At 36.2% G+C, this 21,526-nt stretch overlaps 1 protein-coding gene across 12 annotated transcripts in view; it reads left to right on the top strand.

The window, feature by feature from the left end:
* LOC138307679 (muscleblind-like protein 1) overlaps positions 1–21,526 on the top strand; it is a 281,769-nt gene that overhangs the window by 40,296 nt on the left and 219,947 nt on the right. For all 12 annotated transcript variants that reach the window (XR_011206032.1, XM_069248509.1, XM_069248506.1 and 9 more), the window contains exon 2: positions 7,742–7,844. The gene's annotated coding sequence lies outside the window, so the exon portion shown is untranslated. The remainder of the gene's footprint in view (positions 1–7,741; positions 7,845–21,526) is intronic.

Below are 21,526 nucleotides of genomic sequence, written 5' to 3'. Positions count from 1 at the left end.
CATAAAGCATGTTTTTGAATGTTTGAAAATTCTTCAAATACTCTGTTTTTTTGCTGAATAGCAACATGTTTTTTTGGGGTTTTTTTTTTGCAAATATTTCACAACTTCAAAACAGATTTCAAAAATCAAATGTCAGCAATGACTCAAATTTCTCCAGAAATAGAATAAGATGAAAAATTAATAGTGTTATGATTACATTGTATGAATAGATGTTTTGATTGTCCTATCTTTATAATAATGGCACTTTAATGGATTATCGCCCCTTAGAGTTAATTGTATACAAATAAAAAATGGCCCAGATTTCACCAACATTCTTTAAGGAATTACTCATTATAAAATTCTACATAGAAAAAACAAGTCCAAACATAATTTTTAAAATAAAAGAGATCAATCTTAAATGAAGGAATTTTCCGTAATTAAGGATTAATTATGCTTCCAAATAAATATGTCAAAGAATTCTATAAATTGTACTGAAAATCATAAACCGCTTTTCAGGCCAAGGTTATCAATTCCTGTTTTGAAAAAATATACTTCCTTTAAGGGCTGATGAAACATGTACATTTTCCACAAAAGATTAAGAATCTTCCACAAAAGGGTAACAACAAAATTGAAAAATCTCATGAAGTGATACCTTAATCAATTCTACAGACAGTTTGGTAAAAAACAAAATCATTTTTCAATATCACCTTTATATTTGCAGTGGCGGTGTGGGAATTCAGTCTTGACTATATTCTAGCTATTCAGCCAGACATTTTCACAATTATACCACAGTACATTTGATGGGATCCCATGTCATCTGGAATATCCTGTTGTTGTATATATATATATATATATAGAAACTGTCTTCTGTGTATGGTTAATCTTGCAAGAGAGCAGCACAATTACTCTAAAACGGCCAATTGTTTGAAAACCGCCAGTAACTGTTGGATCAATAGGCCATAACTTTAGAAATGTTGTGGTGATTTTCCTTAAGTCTGAGGACATGTTGTCTCAAATTCCACCATAAGTAACGGTACATGCACCGCTATTAAAAGCTCAGTGAATAACTTGGAACGAGGTTCTTTTAGTTTTACTCCGTTATTCTGACTTTCCATGTCAGTTGACATTTTTCCCTGTAATGAGGCGCTTGAACACACTGATTTTAAGGTCAGCATACAAGAGCTCAGCTGACCTTGTTTGGTTCACCAGCTTAGTCAGTACCAGTGCTTGACACTTATACCTCAGAAGTACAAACTAGTAAGTCTGAATATTTGCAAAGTATCTTATTCCCTCTGCCGATTAGTCTGTGGTTCCTATAATTGAACCCTGTAATGAATTAGGGCAGAAGAAGGCAACTGGAGGTGGCTGCAGAAAGCTACTTCATTTATGTATTATTTCCTAGTAATATCTAGGTTCATTTAATGACAATTGCAAGCTAGAAGGAAAGTAAGAGTAACTGGAGAAAAGCTACAGGCTTTGATTTTCAGCACTTTCCAATGGGTCGAAGTGTTAAGATATCCTGAAATATTATCACAAGCTGTCAAACTCTGGGTCCCAAGTATGAATCCCATGTGGGGCAATTGCCAAAGACTGACCAATGGTCGATGGTTTTTCTCTGTATACTCTGGCTTTTTTCCACCTGCTAAACCTGGCATGACCTTAAAAGACCTCGACCTTTAATAGGATGTTAAACCATGAGGACTTATACTTGTGGTAGAGTGTAATACTTTGGTTGGTTATTCATGAAGCGGGTCCTTCGATTCCTGACTTGTCAATATTTAAGTTCTTCTCATAATTGATTAACCTCTTGACATTTCAAATATCAACTTTCCAAACCCATCAACATTTACTATAAACCGTACATTTCTGTCATATCAAAGCAATTCCTTTGTCCAAGTTGGTACTAAAATGTGATGACATTGACTTTTATTGTCTTATTTCTGTGGCAATATTTGTATACAATTAACCAATGAAAAAAATAAAACCCCAATTCAATGTGTTACACTCTGGAGAGTAATTATATGAAGATTGCTGGGTTTATTTGGGATGTTGTGTACTGTTCTTTTTGTCTACAGAACATTTTTCATTGTCACGAGAAAACACCAGATTTTTCTTTGATGGTTTAGAAATGTGTTAGTAATGGATTTTAAAACTGACGTTTTCTGCTAATTTAATTATTTGAGCATAATTAGATTTTTTGGATGTAAATGTATTGTGCATTGATGTAAGAATTGTACTATTGAAGCCAGATTTCTGGAGATCCGGTAGTACTCATAGCTCAGCTCTTGGAAATGTTGGAAAAAACAAAGGGAGTTTCACTGCATTTGATTTGTACATTAAAGCTCAATTGGTATTTCATTGATTTACCATATCAATACTGTTTGTTTTCAACCAAATCCTTTTGGAATACTAGATTGGCATGCTAGATGGAATGACTCTTTATAAAAAATAATAAAAAATGTATTATCATTTCGAAAAAAAAAAAAAATCTTGATTACTGTTCAAGAACTAATTAATGTTTGCAATTAGAAATTAAGATTGCAAAAGAAAAAAACATTTGAGACAGTTCAGGAATGTCTTCAATAAAAAAAAATTGATAGAATCCTGGTTTTGTATAACTATGGATCTAATCTTTACACCATCTCCGTCCGAGGCTTAATCCCACTGCTGCCACCCTGAGGACATGCTCTGAACAGTGGATCGGATAGCAGACCCTGTCCTGCTGGATTCCTCTTTATCATGTACAATGAAGGTTTTAGTTGGCGACTGTTACACCCTGGTGCAATCTCGTCTCTGATGACACACAAGGTGGAACGGTGGACCGTTATCCGATCGGGATGTAACATGACTTCGCCATTATTGTAAAAAGTACTGAAAGGAAACAATGAACCAAATCCTTGTTATTCTACTTGCCTGGGGAAATCTTTTTAATAAAAATAAAGACAATTGATGCCAGTGTCTGAAACAATGCGGTACACTGGATATTCAGAAGATAAAAGGTATTACATTTGCGAAACGATTAGTAATTCAAGGTTTACAAACGACTTTGAAGTATGGGTAGTGAATGGTGGTTCAGATTCATTTGTTTGTTACATCCTATCCACTGGATGTGTCGGATATTGGACTATTGTGGGACAGAAAACCTAAAGAACAGAGAAAAACAACAAACATTATATATAGGATCTTTTATTAGTGCTCAGTTCATATGAAATTGGATGAAACTAGTCTTAAGAAGTTTTTATTATTGCGAGCCTTGGCAAGCAAAATTAAGATTTGGAGACAAGTTTAATAAAATACTACATGAAATGAACACAAATTTAAGATACTTTTTATCACAAATTTACAACAACCTATATTTCCAAGTGACTCACGTCAATTATGTATTGCAAAAATCCAGTTGAAGTTGCCTGTTTTTCCCGCCATCCTGACGTCTCATCTTGTTTTGCTGACGTCATGTTATTGTTTCTGTCACAGTGAATACTACACAAGTGGCATATGCCAAAATATTAGATGGGCTAAATAATTAGATATATCAGGTCGATTATGCGATAAATAATGGTTGATCATTGGTTTCTTAAGTAGACCTGTTGCTTCTTGACCTATTTAAGTAGCTTGACTGGACCTGACCTGTTGCTTCTTGGCCTATTGAAGTAGCTTGACTGGACCTGACCTGTTGCTTCTTGGCCTATTTAAGTAGCTTGACTGGACCTGACCTGTTGCTTCTTGACCTATTGAAGTAGCTTGACTGGACCTGACCTGTTTCTTCTTGACCTATTGAAGTAGCTTGACTGGACCTGACCTGTTTCCTCTTGACCTATTGAAGTAGCTTGACTGGACCTGACCTGTTGCTTCTTGACCTATTGAAGTAGCTTGACTGGACCTGACCTGTTGCTTCTTGACCTATTGAAGTAGCTTGACTGGACCTGACCTGTTGCTTCTTGACCTATTGAAGTAGCTTGACTGGACCTGACCTGTTGCTTCTTGACCTATTGAAGTAGCTTGACTGGACCTGACCTGTTGCTTCTTGACCTATTGAAGTAGCTTGACTGGACCTGACCTGTTGCTTCTTTATCTATTGAAGTAGCTTGACTGGACCTGACCTGTTTCCTCTTGGCCTATTGAAGTAGCTTGACTGGACCTGACCTGTTTCCTCTTGACCTATTGAAGTAGCTTGACTGGACCTGACTTGTTGCTTCTTGTCTTGGCCTATTTAAGTAGCTTTACTGGACCTGACCTGTTGCTTCTTTATCTATTGAAGTAGCTTGACTGGACCTGACCTGTTTCCTCTTGGCCTATTGAAGTGAGCTTGATTGAAGACCTGACCTGTTTCCTTCTTGACCTATTGAAGTAGCTTGACTGGACCTGACCTGTTTCCTTTTGACCTATTGAAGTAGCTTGACTGGACCTGACCTGTTGCTTCTTGACCTATTGAAGTAGCTTGACTGGACCTGACCTGTTGCTTCTTTATCTATTGAAGTAGCTTGACTGGACCTGACCTGTTGCTTCTTTATCTATTGAAGTAGCTTGACTGGACCTGACCTGTTTCCTCTTGGCCTATTGAAGTAGCTTGACTGGACCTGACCTGTTTCCTCTTGCCTATTGAAGTAGCTTGACTGGACCTGACTTGTTCCTCTTGACCTATTGAAGTAGCTTGACTGGACCTGACCTGTTGCTTCTTTCTTGACCTATTGAAGTAGCTTGACTGGACCTGACCTGTTGCTTCTTTACTATTGAAGTAGCTTGACTGGACCTGACCTGTTTCCTTTGCCTATTGAAGTAGCTTGACTGGACCTGACCTGTTTCCTTCTTGACCTATTGAAGTAGCTTGACTGGACCTGACCTGTTGCTCTTGACCTATTGAAGTAGCTTGACTGGACCTGACCTGTTGCTTCTTGTCTTGGCCTATTTAAGTAGCTTTACTGGACCTGACCCTGTTGCTTCTTTATCTATTGAAGTAGCTTGACTGGACCTGACCTGTTGCTTCTTGACCTATTAAGTAGCTTGACTGGACCTGACCTGTTGCTTCTTTATCTATTGAAGTAGCTTGACTGGACCTTACCTGTTGCTTCTTGACCTATTGAAGTAGCTTGGCTGGACCTGACCTTGTTGCTTCTTGTCTTGACCTATTTAAGTAGCTTGACTGGACCTGACCTGTTGCTTCTTGACCTATTGAAGTAGCTTGACTGGACCTGACCTGTTTCCTCTTGGCCTATTGAAGTAGCTTGACTGGACCTGACCTGTTTCCTGTCTTGACCTATTGAAGTAGCTTGACTGGACCTGACCTGTTTACCTTTTGACCTATTGAAGTAGCTTGACTGGACCTGACCTGTTGCTTCTTTATCTATTGAAGTAGCTTGACTGGACCTGACCTGTTGCTTCTTGACCTATTGAAGTAGCTTGACTGGACCTGACCTGTTGCTTCTTTATCTATTGAAGTAGCTTGACTGGACCTGACCTGTTGCTTCTTGGCCTATTGAAGTAGCTTGACTGGACCTGACCTGTTTCCTTCTTGACCTATTGAAGTAGCTTGACTGGACCTGACTTGTTTCTCTTCCTCTTGACCTATTTGAAGTAGCTTGACTGGACCTGACTTGTTGCTTCTTGTCTTGGCCTATTTAAGTAGCTTGACTGGACCTGACCTGTTAGCTTCTTGGCCTATTATTGAAGTAGCTTGACTGGACCTGACCTGTTTCCTCTTGGCCTATTAGCTTGACTGGACCTGACCTGTTTCCTCTTGGCCTATTGAAGTAGCTTGACTGGACCTGACCTGTTGCTTCTTGACCTATTGAAGTAGCTTGACTGGACCTGACTTGTTGCTTCTTGTCTACCAGCCTATTTAAGTAGCTTATATAAAAGCTTGACCTGTTGCTTCTTGTCCTATTGTAGCTTGACTGGACCTGACCTGTTGCTTCTTGACCTATTGAAGTAGCTTGACTGGAACTTACCTCCTGTTTTTTGACTTATTGAAGTAGCTTGACTGGACCTGACCTGTTGCTTCTTGACCTATTGAAGTAGCTTGACTGGACCTTACCTGTTTCTTCTTGACCTATTGAAGTAGCTTGACTGACCTGACCTGTTGCTTCTTGACCTATTGAAGTAGCTTGGCTGGACCTGATCTGTTGCTTCTTGACCTATTGAAGTAGCTTGACTGGAACTTACCCATTTTTTCTTGACCTATTGAAGTAGCTTGACTGGACCTGACTTGCTTCTTCTTGACCTATTGAAGAAGCTTGACTGGACCTTACCTGTTTCTTCTTGACCTATTGAAGTAGCTTGACTGGAGACCTGACCTGTTGCTTCTTGACCTATATAAGTAGCTTGACTGGACCTGACCTGTTGCTTCTTTATCTATTTAAGTAGCTTGACTGGACCTGACCTGTTGCTTCTTGGCCTAATTACGTAGCTTGACTGGACCTGACCTGACCTGTTGCTTCTTGACCTATTTAAGTAGCTTGACTGGACCTGACCTGCTGCTTCTTGACCTTTCTTGATATAAAACCTGTTGTTGTACAAAGGTCACTGTTACCAACAGAATGTCTGTTACAGACCAGGGCACAAAAGTGTCCTGACAGACGATAATGACTCAACTAAATAAAGTCTGGCTCAGACACCTTATCTTTGTGAAGCTTCCGATCATCACTATCCCTGGTATAATCTCATTAGTAGTCTCATCGCCTCTAATCTCTGCCTGGTTACATAAGACGCAGACGACCAATCCATACAATAACAATGTCACCCGATTTGAAAATGAAAATTAAAAAAAAAAAAAAAAAAAAAAAAAATGCCAGACACATCATTCAAGTGACTGAGCTTTGGATCTTAGACAGGATATAAAATTGAATGCAGTGGATCTACTATATAGCTCCATATTGATCCTCGGAGGCGCCTCTTATAGAAATCGCATTTTGATATTGAAGTAATATAAAGAATCCGAAGATCTCTTATTTGAATTCGAATTTTTTTTTTTTTTTATATTGATATATTGTAGCAAACTGTTGTTATGGCTGCATGGTTAAAATGTCCAACATTCTATCACTAGGCTTTGGCAAACTGTTGCCATGGCTGTGAGTTTAAAATGTCCAACAATCTATCACTTCCTTTGTTCCAACTTTTGGCATGTGAAGGCTGAGTGATTAAAGTATGTCGAAGAATCTATCATTAGCCTTCGTTCAAACTTTGCACAGGTGAAGATGGATGCATGATTAATTTGAGCATTTTTCTAACTTTGTTTGTACTACAGTGTCTTTTTTCAGGAAAGATAAAAAAATAAAACAAATTCAAAATATTTAAAAAAACAACTACTCTCAGTGATACAGATTATTCATTCATTCATTTGCTCACTCCTTCTATCATTCATTTATTCATTCACAGATTTCTCTTATTTTTCTTCCACAAGGATGGATGTGAGATATGAGAGATTGAAAAATCTAAGATGAATAGGAAAAAAAGAACTTTTCACATTCAGGGAATGATGTCACCTCTTAACATTGCCAATTAAGGGTACTGAATATTTGACCTGAAAGTGACAGCTTTGCTATAAATGAGGAATCAATTTCTCAGATTTATTCCAGATATATTCAGTAGAAAAACCAGTTAGGCATCCAAGCATTATCAGGTTAGGTTCACATTGACAGTGGTGTAATAGAAGATGGGCTTGTTATAAGAATTTCGATGTGACATATTGAGCAGTCTAGTTTATGTTTCGTGTTTGCATGCGTTGCCAATATAATCACGAGATACACACTGTTTACTTTGATTCCAGATAACCTGACACTGATACTTGATATGTTACATCGTGATTGGATGAGGACGAAGATGTGGTAAGAAACCTCGGAGAGACATCAACAGCAGTCACTAACGAGAAGGTAGGTGGAGATTCCAATCTTTATAAGTACAAGATGTTGTACATCCATCACAATAAAACATATTGCTTTCCTAAGGAAACAATTGTATGAAGCAATGATGGTCCTAACAAAGACAAATTTTCTGATCATGCAGTTTTAGATGATGAATATTTGTTTAGGTCAAGATTTAACTACTATGTTTATCTGAAAAGAGGGATTAAAAAGAGGGAAAGAGGGATTAAGCGCTATTTCCCAGAAAGTACTTAAGGAATCTTTCTCAAATTTCATATGTAGGTTCCCCTAGGGCCCTAGTTGTGCATATTGCATTTTGGGACTGATTGGTCAACAAGATGGCCGACCGGCGGCCATCTTGGATTTTGATAGTTAAAGTTTGTTACCATTATTTCTCAGAAAGTACTGAAGGGATCTCTCTTAAATTTCGTATACATATTCCCCTTGAACCCTAGTTGTGCATATTGCATTTTGGAAGCGATCGGTCAACAAGATGGCTGACCGGCGGCCATCTTGGATTTTGATAGTTAAAGTTTGTTACCGCTGTTTCTCAGAAAGTACTGAAGGGATCTTTCTCAAATTTCATATGTAAGTTCCCCTAGGACCCTAGTTGTGCATATTGCATTTTGTGACAGATAACAAACGGTCAACAAAATGGCCGACTGGCGGCCATCTTGGATTTTGATAGTTAGAGTTTGTTGCCGCTATTTCTCAGAAAGTACTGAAGGGATCTCTCTCAAATTTCATGTTCAGATTCCTGAAGGAGTTTTGTGCATTTTCGGACTTATCGGTCAGCAAGATGATCGACAGGTAGCCATCTTGAATTTTGATAATTAAAAGTTTGTTACTGGTACATATCTCAGAAAGTACTGAAAGGATCTTTCTAAAGTTTCATATATAGTATGTAGTAAAAGTTTGAAAAGCAGAGAAAAGATCCCTCTTTCTGTTGTCAGACATAGATCATTCTTTGGTGGGCGCCAAGATCCCTCTGGGATCTCTTGTTATTATTTTCTGGCAATTTTTTTTAGAAGAAAAGAAATCGATTTAGAAACCAAATATATCTATATAACATGTACAGTCAAACCTACATAATGACCACCCAAGGGACAAAGAGAAAAAGGTTATAGACAAGTGGTCTTTGATTTTGGTCAGCTGTGACCCAATTAAAATAGTCTTCAACTCTTCAGAAGCAGTTGGTATTTATACAGAGGTGGTTGTTATGACAGGTTTTACTGTTTGTGTTTTTAAATATTAATGAACACAGTGACAGTCTATAGTTTGAAAACCTTTACAAAAAACAGGTCAAAATCAGCATTTAAAGTACTCACAAGGGTAAATTACCCTTTGGAATTTTCAAATCAGCATTGGGAAAAAAAAATCAAGGAGTAAAGTCAGCATTGTGAGTTTAAAAAATAGGGGGTAAAACCCTTTGACCTGAAATTTTATCTGGAGCTCTGAGCTAAATGTATTACCTTGACCTACTCGCAAAGTCACTGTATGGTTCATGAAAATGTGTTATACAGATTCTGCTCAAGAGATTTTTCATGTTAAAATGAAGAGGAATTCTGTTGATGTATTAGTATCCAAATCAGCATTTATATAGATTGAAGTCACAGATGAGTAATACATGCCCAATGGACCTCTTGTTGTTGACCAAGCCTGAGAACAATGACTGTTACATGTACAGCTCAGACATATTATTATTGAAGGAAAGCAAATACCCCAGTAAATCTAATACTCTGGCTTTCTGCTGTCTGGGAAGTAACCGGAAAAAAAATTGATGGAAGATTATGTGTATGAAACAGAGGTTTTATAATGGCTAGGCTTGTGCTGAAAAACAATTTCTTTTATGGTTCGTATCTTGATGATAAGTAGGTTTGTAAACAAGTCAATTGTTTCCTCATCCTGCTCTTATGGCCATAAAACATGTATATATCAAAACATGGAAAACATGTTACCATGGCAACCGGTTACACTGAATGGTATATGGCCAGAATTAATGGCAGCCATATTGTCCTTATACTGCGCATTACCATGGCACGTCCTCACTTACCAAAGACTAGGGTTGTCGTTAAAACCCTACCATAAAATCGCGAGGCTAATGGAGATGCGCGATATAGACGGAAATATAAATTTGGTTTTGGGGTGGAGGCTTTAGTTCAGAAATCCACAAGAAGTTGACAACACAATCTGATTTATATTCTTGTAGTTTAAAGAATATAAAAATATTCAAAAAGAATTTATATTGTGATTTGGTAGCTTGGGCATGCTCTATATTTGGCCATGGCTGGATAATGGATTATTCAATGTTTTCCAGCAATTCCAGAGAATTCAAGAAATCAGGGCAAAGAGAACTGTACAAGTAAAATGTAATATTTTGAGAATAAAAACAAGGATTAAGACATGACTGCAGATGTTTTGTATGTATTTATATTGAGCTCTACTCATGATCTCTGTGTTGATGTATTCTTAAAATGAATCGTCTATTCTGTATCATTGCTCCCTTGGTTAAATATAAGTCAGTGAATCCTGACATTACTATACTAAAACAATCCTAGTTAGTGATTCCTACACAAGGTGTTTCCATGTTTTCTCTGCCAGTGATGATCAAGTTCTTATTTACCACATATCCACTTCCTATCTACCAAACAATGCTTAAATACAGTGAATCTGATGTAAGACAGCTTTTCATGATTGCAAATATATATTTATTTCAAACTTTGGTATATTGTTGATGTTGTTGAAAATACATATCCCCTTGTTAACAAAGTAATCTATTATAAGTCAATAAAACAGCATATGAGTTTGCACCTTGTATTGTATGCTATGACATTTGCTCTGACATTGAATACTAGGTACATGTTTGTGTGCGAGCATGGGGCATGGCTATATATATATATATACAGACCAACCACAAGATGATTGCATGGTCAGTTCCTAAAATATGTTGAAATGAAAGGTTTAAAAAACATTTTAATTTCTACAAGAGGTCGTTTTTTGCTTTATTTCTATCAAGGCCATTGTCACATGGATAAGATTTTTTCCAATAAAATATGGTCCTGGTTTATTACAAGTCTCATGGTGGTGAATATCAAAGGGAACTATAGGGGTCTCCATCTGTCTGTTTATGTTTTTAGGTCACCTGAGACGAAGTCTCAAGTGACCTATTCTAATCGCCTTTTGTCCGTCGTCGTGCGTCGTCCGTCGTGCGTCGTACGTCGTCCGTCGTATGGCGATAAACAATTTACTTTTTCGACTTCTTCTCCAAAACTCCCGAACCAAATTTGTTGAAATTTTGCAGAAACCTTTCATAGCCAAAGATCAAGCAAAATTGTGAATTATATGGTCCCAGCCCCCCAGGGGCCTGAGGGGTGGGGCCAAAATGGGTCAAATAGGCTAAAACTTCAAATATCTTCTTCTGAAATTCCTGAAATGGTAGAATCAAATCCTCTTCATAGATTAAAAGGTCTTGAGGTCCTTTACAAAAATTGTGGATTATATGACCCTGGGGTCTCACGTTCCCCCTGGGGAGGGGGGGGGTCAATTTTACTATAGTTGTTTATACAGGGAAAAGGACATTTTTGAGCATTATTTCTTGAGTCATTTGTATAGGAAATGAGTCAAATGTTGTCAGAATTATCAGTATCGTAGAAGGCCATTGAATCCTATTAACAATTTTTCTACAACTGACCCCCAGGGCCTGAGGGGTGGGGCCAAAAGGGGTCGAATAGGCTAAAACTTCAAAAATCTTCTTGTGAAATTCCTGAAATGGTAGAATCAAATACACTTCATAGATTAAAAGGTCTTTAGGTCCTTTACAAAAATTGTGAATTATATGACCCTGGGGTCTCACGTTGCCCCCATTGAAACCTGGAGGAGGGGGTCAAAATTTCAAACTACTATAGTTTATATAGGGAAAAGGTCTTTACATTTTTGAGCATTATTTGGTCATTCGTAATAGGAAATGAGTCAAATTTTGTTCAGAATTATTAGCCTGAGATAGTATTTTAACAACATCATATCCATATTGGTCCTGGCCGACCCCCATGGGCCAGAGGGTGGTGCCAAAATTGGTCAAAATGGCTAAAATTTCAAAAGTCTCCTTCTGAATTAAAAATTTGATGGAACCAAATACTATTCATAAATTAGAAGGTCTTTTTAAGGTTCTATACAAAAATTGTGAATTTCATGGCCCTGGCATCTCAGACTTTCCCCTGATTAGGGGTCAAATCTATTTTAATTGATATTGGAAAAACACATTTATGAGCATTATTTGCTTAAGTTTCAATAGGTCAAACTTGTTTAGAATTATTACCCTATGATAGCATTTTAGCATCATATCCATATTGGTCCTGGCCAACCTCCAGGGGTAGATGGGCGGGGCCAAAAGGGGTCAAAATGACTAAAATAAGGAAAAAAAATCTTCTGAATTCACAGATTTGATGGAACCAGATACTCTTCATAGATTGAAAAGTCAGTTATAAAATCACTGACTGGTTTCAAGGGCCTGATGGGCCAATATATAGTTTTTTTTAGTGTCTTTGTTTCATTCTGTATCTGAACTCAGGTGACCGCTAAGGCCCATGGGCCTCTTGTTCTGTCTACCTGTTTGTCTGTCCATTTGTCTGTCTACCTGTTTGTTTGTCTATTTGTCTATCCATTTGTCTGTCTGTCTGTCTGTCTATCTGTTTGTACATTTGTCTGACTGTCCATGTGTCTTTCTGTCTGTCTGTGTATATATCTGTCTGTCTGTCTTTTTGTCTGTATGTCTGTCTGTCTGTCTGTCTGTCTGTCAGTCTGTCTGTCTGTCTGTTTGTTTGTCTGCCCAGATATTGGTTTCCAGAGAATAACTTGAGAAGAGATCAATGATGGATTTTATTGAAAATTTGTACAATGGTAACTTAAGTAATACAGTTTTGGGGTTAAAAATTAATTAAAAAGATCTATGTTACTTAAAATAGGTTAAGGTCACTGTAATTACTTGTCCGGTTCAGCAGTGGACACAATAGAATGCTGGTTTGTCAGGGCGATCTTTATATAGTCTTCAGATATGTTCTCAGTTATGCTGTTATATTTTGATAAAAACCAAATGGGCAATATAGTAATAAAACTATAGAACTTGTGATGAGGGTATAAATGTACTGTTGGTGACATTATGTCTAACCTCGGATGTAGAGAGGAATGTGGGAGGAATGTAAGTGATGTGGAAGGAACCGTAAACCTTAACAACATCCAAAAATAGCCTCCAAAAACAATAGCTGTCAAAGTTCTGGTGGGAAAAATCACAAGAATTATACAACAAAAATGTTTTCAGAATTTATATACCACTTTTACATATAAAAAAAATTATGCAGGAAAATAAGGTAGTGCTGGAATAGAGGAATTGGGTCAGGTTTTTTTCTGGCATTATAGAATGCGAGACATTCCTAAGATGTTTGTAACTTGTATGTCGTATTCTTGTCTAGTTAGCGTTGTTGTACTGGCACTGAAGGGTGGCACTCCGTCGTTGTACAGGGCATCCGTTGGGGTTACAGAGAGGAAACGGCTAGGGGGAGATGATAGATGTGGAGATAACACCTCATAGATTATAATGAATAGTTAATGTTTATGTGACTCAAGTTGTCATCACCGTCGTGCTTAGTACGTATTTCACAAAAACAACACAATAACCGTCTCTGCTCCGTTCCTCACAACTTTGCAGATTTTCTGATTATGCTTGTAAAAATAGATAAGAAGAAAAACAACCCCACTGTTATCAACATAGTCTGTCTTTTACATCATTCTTTTATTCCATATTGTCCCGATGCTCTTTAGTAATTTTATGAATCGTTATTTAGTTCTGCTAGATTTTCTTCTGATGTCCTGCACTGAAACTGTTTCCTAACATTACAAAATAAATTTCAAATTTTTTTTCCCACTTTTTCATATAGACAATACCAGTTTTTTTGTTCTTTTTATAACAAATTCTTCAAAGAACAATAAAGCACTGACTTAATGTAACAAGGATATAGCTAATAACTGGTTCATCTTTATGAAAAAGGTGGATGACAGTTAAATAGTCATTAAAATTCACTTTTTTTCAAAATAGCCTCCAAAAACAATAGCTGTCAAAGTTCTGGTGGGAAAAATCACAAGAATTATACAACAAAAATGTTTTCAGAATTTATATACCACTTTTACATATAAAAAAAATTATGCAGGAAAATAAGGTCGTGCTGGAATAGAGGAATTGGGTCAGTTTTTTTTCTGGCATTATAGAATGCGAGACATTCCTAAGATGTTTGTAACTTGTATGTCGTATTCTTGTCTAGTTAGCGTTGTTGTACATGCACTGAAGGGTGGCACTCCGTCGTTGTACAGGGCATCCATTGGGGTTACAGAGAGGAAACGGCTAGGGGGAGATGATAGATGTGGAGATTACACCTCATAGATTATAATGAATAGTTAATGTTTATGTGACTCAAGTTGTCATCACCGTCGTGCTTAGTACGTATTTCACAAAAACAACACAAAAACCGTCTCTGCTCCGTTCCTCACAACTTTGCAGATTTTCTGATTATGCTTGTAAAAATAGATAAGAAGAAAAACAACCCCACTGTTATCAACATAGTCTGTCTTTTACATCATTCTTTTATTCCATATTGTCCCGATGCTCTTTAGTAATTTTATGAATCGTTATTTAGTTCTGCTAGATTTTCTTCTGATGTCCTGCACTGAAACTGTTTCCTAACATTACAAAATAAATTTCAAATTTTTTTTCCCACTTTTTCATATAGACAATACCAGTTTTTTTGTTCTTTTTATAACAAATCTTCAAAGAACAATAAAGCACTGACTTAATGTAACAAGGATATAGCTAATAACTGGTTCATCTTTATGAAAAAGGTGGATGACAGTTGAATAGTCATTAAAATTCACTTATTCGAATAAAGTAAGGTTTTTCAAAAACTGTTTTTTTGAGTGAAGGTGCGGCCTTAAAAATCGCCACCAAGTCTTTATATAATCTTTAACATAAATATATGAAGCTGTCATCACCATTTTATGTTAATGTATCTGGTAGACCAAAATATCAGTAGCATATTTACTTGTGACTCAGCTCAGTGAACAAACTAAAAACTGTGAAACAGGGATATTTTTGTCTGTGGATATTTTCGCTAAGTCGGTTTTCAAACTGTTTGCTTTTTTTTTTTTTAAATATATTTTTTTTTATATGTTTACTGTAAGTTAAGTTTTTTTTGCAACAAGCAGCTATAAAAAAATTACATCTAAAATTTACACTTGTTTATATGTTCCCACGTGAATATGAATTTCCGGAGGTTTAGCGAAAATTGCTGCACAAGAATAGTTCCACTTTTACAGTAACTCGTATAAGCTCAAGATCAGATTTATAGTTTCTTTTTCAAGCATCGTTCTTGGTATGTTCCTGCGGTGAAATATATTAATTTGGACCCAGCAGTTCTGATGCAGGAGTTTTATATTAATCTTTGTGTCTTGGTGTACCTTGTCAACAATTAGTTTCTATATACATGTATTTTCTTGAGAAAAATTACATATTGTAAGAACCTAAGGATATTGCATTACTTTTTTCCCGTTTTTACAATAAAAATTAGAAATAATAGAAAAATTAAAAAAATGACATCTTTATATATCTTCTTTTTGTTATTAAATTGGGAAAATGTAAGTTTAAGAAAAGAAAAGCAGTGATAGAGGTGGTCATTTGACTTTATGTAGATTTTACAATGGAAAGTCCTTATACAGATCAAGAGTTCTGAGTCCTCTTATCAAGTTACGTTTCAAGTTTTTAATAACTGTGGCTTACAATGATATTAAAAGTCTATAAAAATGATAGCACCCTTAAATTAAAAGTTGATGGTGGTAATGCTTTTACTCTTGTCTGTATCATAAAATGATTAAATGGCTTCAAGACATAATTTCGCATCCTGCATGTCCATTCCCAGACAGAAAGTAGAAATAGATTTGTTACAATCCATTCATTGGATCGAGTGATTTACCTGCTACTAGATGGGATTTGTATTGTTTTGCATGATGCATTGTTATTTCCATGATTCATAGAAAAATCCCCTTTCAAAAGAATCACGACTTTATATTTTTTCGTATTCCATGTTTTTAATTACGTAGCTCTGTGGCTGCTGAATCATCAGCTGGTTGTTTTGACGGCTTTCCGATAAATCTATTTTTAGTATCGGCAGACATTTGTTAATTAGTTAACTGCCGTGATAGACTAATGACTTAACTGCATGACATGTAAACTCCGGAGAATGATTCATACCCTATTTTGATTGGTCAAAATCAACCTACTTACGTCCAATGAAATTAAAAAAAAAATGCTTTGGCAATCTCATGAAAAATAAATTTACTATAATCAAAATTGAAGATTCTTAATTTGTTAAAACTATTCGATGAATGGGATCACTAGTAAAGTCATCCACCAGGTGACCGATATTAGAACAACTCCAGCTCACCGTTTAAGTCGGGTAGTATTAACTTAATCTCATTATAACAAAAATCAGAAAGTTATTCCCCTTGGTATTCCATTTTTATGTAGAAATACTTATTCCTTAAATAGCGAATATCTGTATCGAGCAGTCACTGTACAGATTGACAAGAATTAGCTGCTTAAAGCAGGTTTAAAATATATAGTGATGCTGCAAGCTTTCTTTATAATAAATTAAAATGTACTTTGAATGATAACATCATTATGTTATGTGAAGTAAATAGACAATAATTAATAGTATCTTAGTCAATATTCAAACATGCATTGTACGTGAACGTGACACTTATAGTTGCTATTGTAAAAAAATAACATGACTGTAACAAAAGCATAATGTTTAAGCCACAATATCACAAGGTCTAAGTTCTAGACAAATTGACGACCAAAATGAAGGTCAGGATGACGAATGGTGGCTGTTATTAGGCAAGAATCGTAATTGGAACATGATTTTAGTGGCCACATATAAGACTGTACTAAACTCTTTAACCAAAGTTCAATTTTGTAAACTTTTTTTTGCCCAATATTGAAAACACTTTTTCATATGCCAACCTTGAATACTGTAAACCATCTTTTGTTCCTGTGTGATTTACTTTTGTGAATTTCCTGATCAACTGCACTATGTGAAAGTTAAGTGGAGAAAAAGAAGAGTACCAAGAGAAAAACATTACCTGGCAACTGCCCCTGTGGGTTTTGAAATTAGGGGTTACCTTAACCATGTGATCGCTGCAACCCGAAATACAAAATAGGAATGACATAAAAGGGGGGGGGGGAGGGGAAGTGTTGGGGGTTGGGGATGTTAATGAAATAGGGTGTTAATGAAGAGTTAAAATCTAGAGCATGTATACATTGGAGTGAAGGGCATATCTTAGGTATGGGAGAGGCATTGTAGCTAGCATATGGATATATGGATAAGAAGGTTTTATGCATGGGATTAATGGAAGAAACAGAACAGAGGGGCATTCATCTCCATAAACCATGTGCTTTATTGAATATGAAGGGACATGGATGGGGTTGACAAGTTGAGGGTGGAGGGATAGGACTATGGCATATTAAGGAATATGGGAAATGGAGGAAGGGAGTAAAAGATAGGGGGAGGGGGAGAAGATAGAAGTAAAAAAATGCTGTATGAATCATGAGACTGTCTGGCTGAACAGGTATTTTTAAGTATTGATCTATTGATTAAACGTCAAGACAATTTCAATGGCGGCTTTTCTCCCTCAGGTACAGCAGGCATCTTCAGCCGCTCCGCCGTCTGACAGCTAGTCAGCTTCATATTACACGATATTAGTATGGTATATTATTATTACTTTGTTTATGAACTCGGGCATCAGAAATAAACAGAGCATATTATTAAATCCTCAAAACACCAGGTCTTTAACGTTTAGATCATTGATGGATTATTTTCGTAGACAATTAAGTGTTAACCTGTGTGGTTAAGATGACAGGTGGTTGCCACGATGACTTTGATCACCTGACCCAGTATTACCTGATTAGTCACCTCACGACTACCACCGCGAGCACTGTAGGTTAGTCCTTCACAGCATTGCATGCTGTGGACACATTCCATTGAACATCCAAAGATGTTTTCAGTAGATACACGAGGCATGCTGGGCTTTTTTACATTGAACCGCTGCCTGTTACATAAACAGTAGTCAGCCTAATGCTGTAACATATAGCAAGATTTCAATTAAGGAACCTTCATTATCACTAATACGCCCGGGGAAAAATAGTCTTAACACAAACATTAGATTCAGATATTGATTAGGGACAGATATCGAGTTCAAGCTGGAGAAATTGCAATGATTAATTTTCTGTGCACATGCATCAGGATATAATTTAGAAATGTTAAAAAAAAACAAAAAAACGATGCTGCAAGAATCTTAGAGGATTATGGTTGAGGTAATGGATGTCTCGGCCCCATCGATTGGCTGAGTTCTTGTTGTGTCTGCATCTCCAGGAATTCCTGTCAGTCATGTGATTCTAGGGTCATGTAAAGGTCAGACAGAGGTTACACAAAGGTCAGATGTGATTTATTGGTTATGTGTTGAGGACTGATGATATTCCTGGACTTTATTTTCCAATATACACAATATGGTACATACATTTGTAATGGGAAGCAGAGGTACTGAGACACAACTAAATAATTAGCAAACACCTAACAAAATCATACAGGTATCACTAAAAGACAAGAGTACCACTATTCAAAGGAGACACAACATGAATATGGTGTACTGCAGCCTCCCAAAACATACAGACATTCACACACACACATCACATTGCATACAACAACAATTGTGTTGTTTGTTTGTCCATTAATTTATCTTTCCCAATGAATAACCTTGACATTCATCTAGGTCTAATATATATATATACTTTTAAAAGGTTTTTTTATCAGTTCGAAGGAAATACATTTTGTCCTTTATGTATATATTTAGCATTGACTGCTCTTCCTGCTTTGCATTAGCCCATGACCTTGTGCCAAGGCCTTTAGTTTATGACCTTGAGCCATGGCCTGAAGTTTATGACCTTGATACAAGGTCTTGAACTCATGAACTTAACCCAAGGCCTTTAGCCTTTGACATTTGGTTAAGGTTCATGCCTATAAGTTCATGACCTTAAGCCAAGGCCTTTGCCCTTTGACCTTGAGTCAAGGATCATGCCTATAAGTTCATGACATTGAGCCAAGGTATTTAGCTTATAACATTGAGCCAAGGCCTTTAGTCATTGATCTTTTTGAGTCAAGTTCAAGGCCTTTAAGCTCTTGACATTGAACTAAATCCTTTTACTAAAAACACAACCTTGAGCCAAGACCTTTAACTTGTGACCTTGATTCCATGCCATTGGCTCAGTATATGAAGGAGACAAACACTTTTGCTCCCCTGGCTACAGCAATCCTTTTATATCTTTTGGATTGCTGGAATAGAATAAATGTAGTTGAATCTCCTTGGCTCTCTAATGTGAAATTTGGTACCATACTCTGTTCAGGAAATTGTTAGTTTTGTACTTTTGATTCAGGATTATGCCCCTTTAATGAGATTGTGTTGTCTAGACTATATACTTATCTCACAGTTCTTGCTTACATTCTGAGTGCCATCCTATCAGTTTTTGGGTACTTCCATTGTCCATGATTGTCTGACAAATACTTTTGGTTGCCATAGTAATGGCATGTGTCTGTCATAGCCTTGTTAGTGAATGGTTATTTTGGCACCGATTAAGAATGTCCATTACTTGGCAGGTCATAGCAGTTATCCATCTCCCCTATCAGATACCACAATACAATTGTCTGATAAACCCCTGCATCTTACGTAACTATCAAAGTCAGAAATTAAAGATTAAATATATAACCAGAATTGCAAAAAACCTTGATTTGGAATGTACACAGAATGAGGTAATGGTCGAGGAATGATATTCTCTCCCGGAATTCTAATGATTGTTGTATTGCATGTACTACTCTATATACGTAACAGACAGGTTCTTGACTGTTGTAGAAACAACATCAAGTACATGAAACCTGCATAAGGGACCACCTCTCTATAAAGACCACCTCCTTAATAAGACCATATTCTTTCAGTCTCAAAAGGCCAATTTCAACACAATTTTTTCTGTGTATTAAGACCAACTGTTCAATAAAATTACCTTACACAGGTACCAAAAGACCTATTGAACACAATTTTGACTTTTTTATAAAGACCACTTGCTTAAAGACAGTCTTTCTATTGGTTCCTTAGGATCCATTTAATACAATACTGACCTGTGTATAAAGACCATCTACTTTGTAAGACTATTTTCTTCAAGACTCAAATGGCCAATTTTAACCACAATTTGACCTGCGTATGAAAATAACTTTGCCATGTTGACTTCAAAAAAATTATTTCTTTGTGTCTTGGGTGGTATACTATTTATAGACTAAAGTTTGACTGCATTTATAAGATGTATGAACTGATTGTTTGGGATTAACAATAAGATTAAGAATATGATTATTTCATATCTGTATCTTTGAGGGCCAGAATAAAAAAATTTGTGTGAGTGATTTTTTTTTAAATTTGTCTGACAAGAATAAATCTGGATGTTTAGTTTCTAAGGTTTGGTTGATGTTATATGCAAAAATAATTTGGAATGTTTTGATATAAATATTACTGAATATTTGGTTGTTTTTGGTTGGATGATTTCAGAATAATAGCTTTACAATTTTGATGATTGCGAAAATTTGATCTGCAAAAATATTGGGAAATGGTTGCAACATATGTACCCTGAAAGCCAGCTTGTCACAAACATTTAAAACCACTTGAATTTAATTTCCTGGTTTTAAGTTAAAATTGCAAAAATTTAAACCCTTATAATTAACACGCTTTACAGTATCTCGTCATGGTCTTATATTTACTTTTCACATATCACAAGTAAGTAAATTACAATATTCACAATTATTTCAGAATTTTAAAATAACTCCATTTGCATTTAGAAAATTGAGACAAAAGCATCAGCTGGTATTTGTGAAAACTGGTTCTGTAGATATATTAAAAGTCTTTAGATTGAATTTTGTGTAAGAGCTAGCTACTCATGCCTGAGATATATACAAAGAACGTACTTTTTTGCTGGTGAAAAGCTGAGAAATATTGGAAAAGTTTCGTGTGGCATGGTAATACATACTGGGATCTATCGGAACGTCTTGCAGAACGCTTTCTAGATAGAATCAGTTGTAACGAGTTATACATATTTACATACAAATGCATACTCTCAGACAAATATGCAAATTATCAGGATATAATTAATTTTGTATACGAGACTATTGTGTGCCGTTGCTCTATAAGACCAGAAGGCTTCATCTTGAAATGTCAAGTTTTTTGTTACATTGACTACTATATAGAGTTACATCTTCAAGAGTATAATGTCCCAAGACCTTGTCAGCTTGATCTTCTTCATAAGCTGATGATAAAAGATGAACCAAGCCTTAAAATTCCACATAGACAATTTTCTATCAAGCAATTATCTTTTAATTATTTGACGAACATCCCAATTAGAGTTCAGTTTCCACAAGTTTGATTTTAAATGCCTCGGAAGACCATATTTTAATTGAATTCTGGATCAGCAAACTAACCACACTTTTTGTAATAAACCTGTTTTACATTGTAAATGGCTTCTGATTGAGTCGCAGATTCGACAGAAAGCATGGTGAGAATCC

The sequence above is a fragment of the Argopecten irradians genome, chromosome 14 (genome assembly GCF_041381155.1).
Source record: "Argopecten irradians isolate NY chromosome 14, Ai_NY, whole genome shotgun sequence".
Lineage (NCBI taxonomy): Eukaryota > Metazoa > Mollusca > Bivalvia > Pectinida > Pectinidae > Argopecten > Argopecten irradians.
This window is presented reverse-complemented; position numbering and strand designations above follow the sequence as displayed.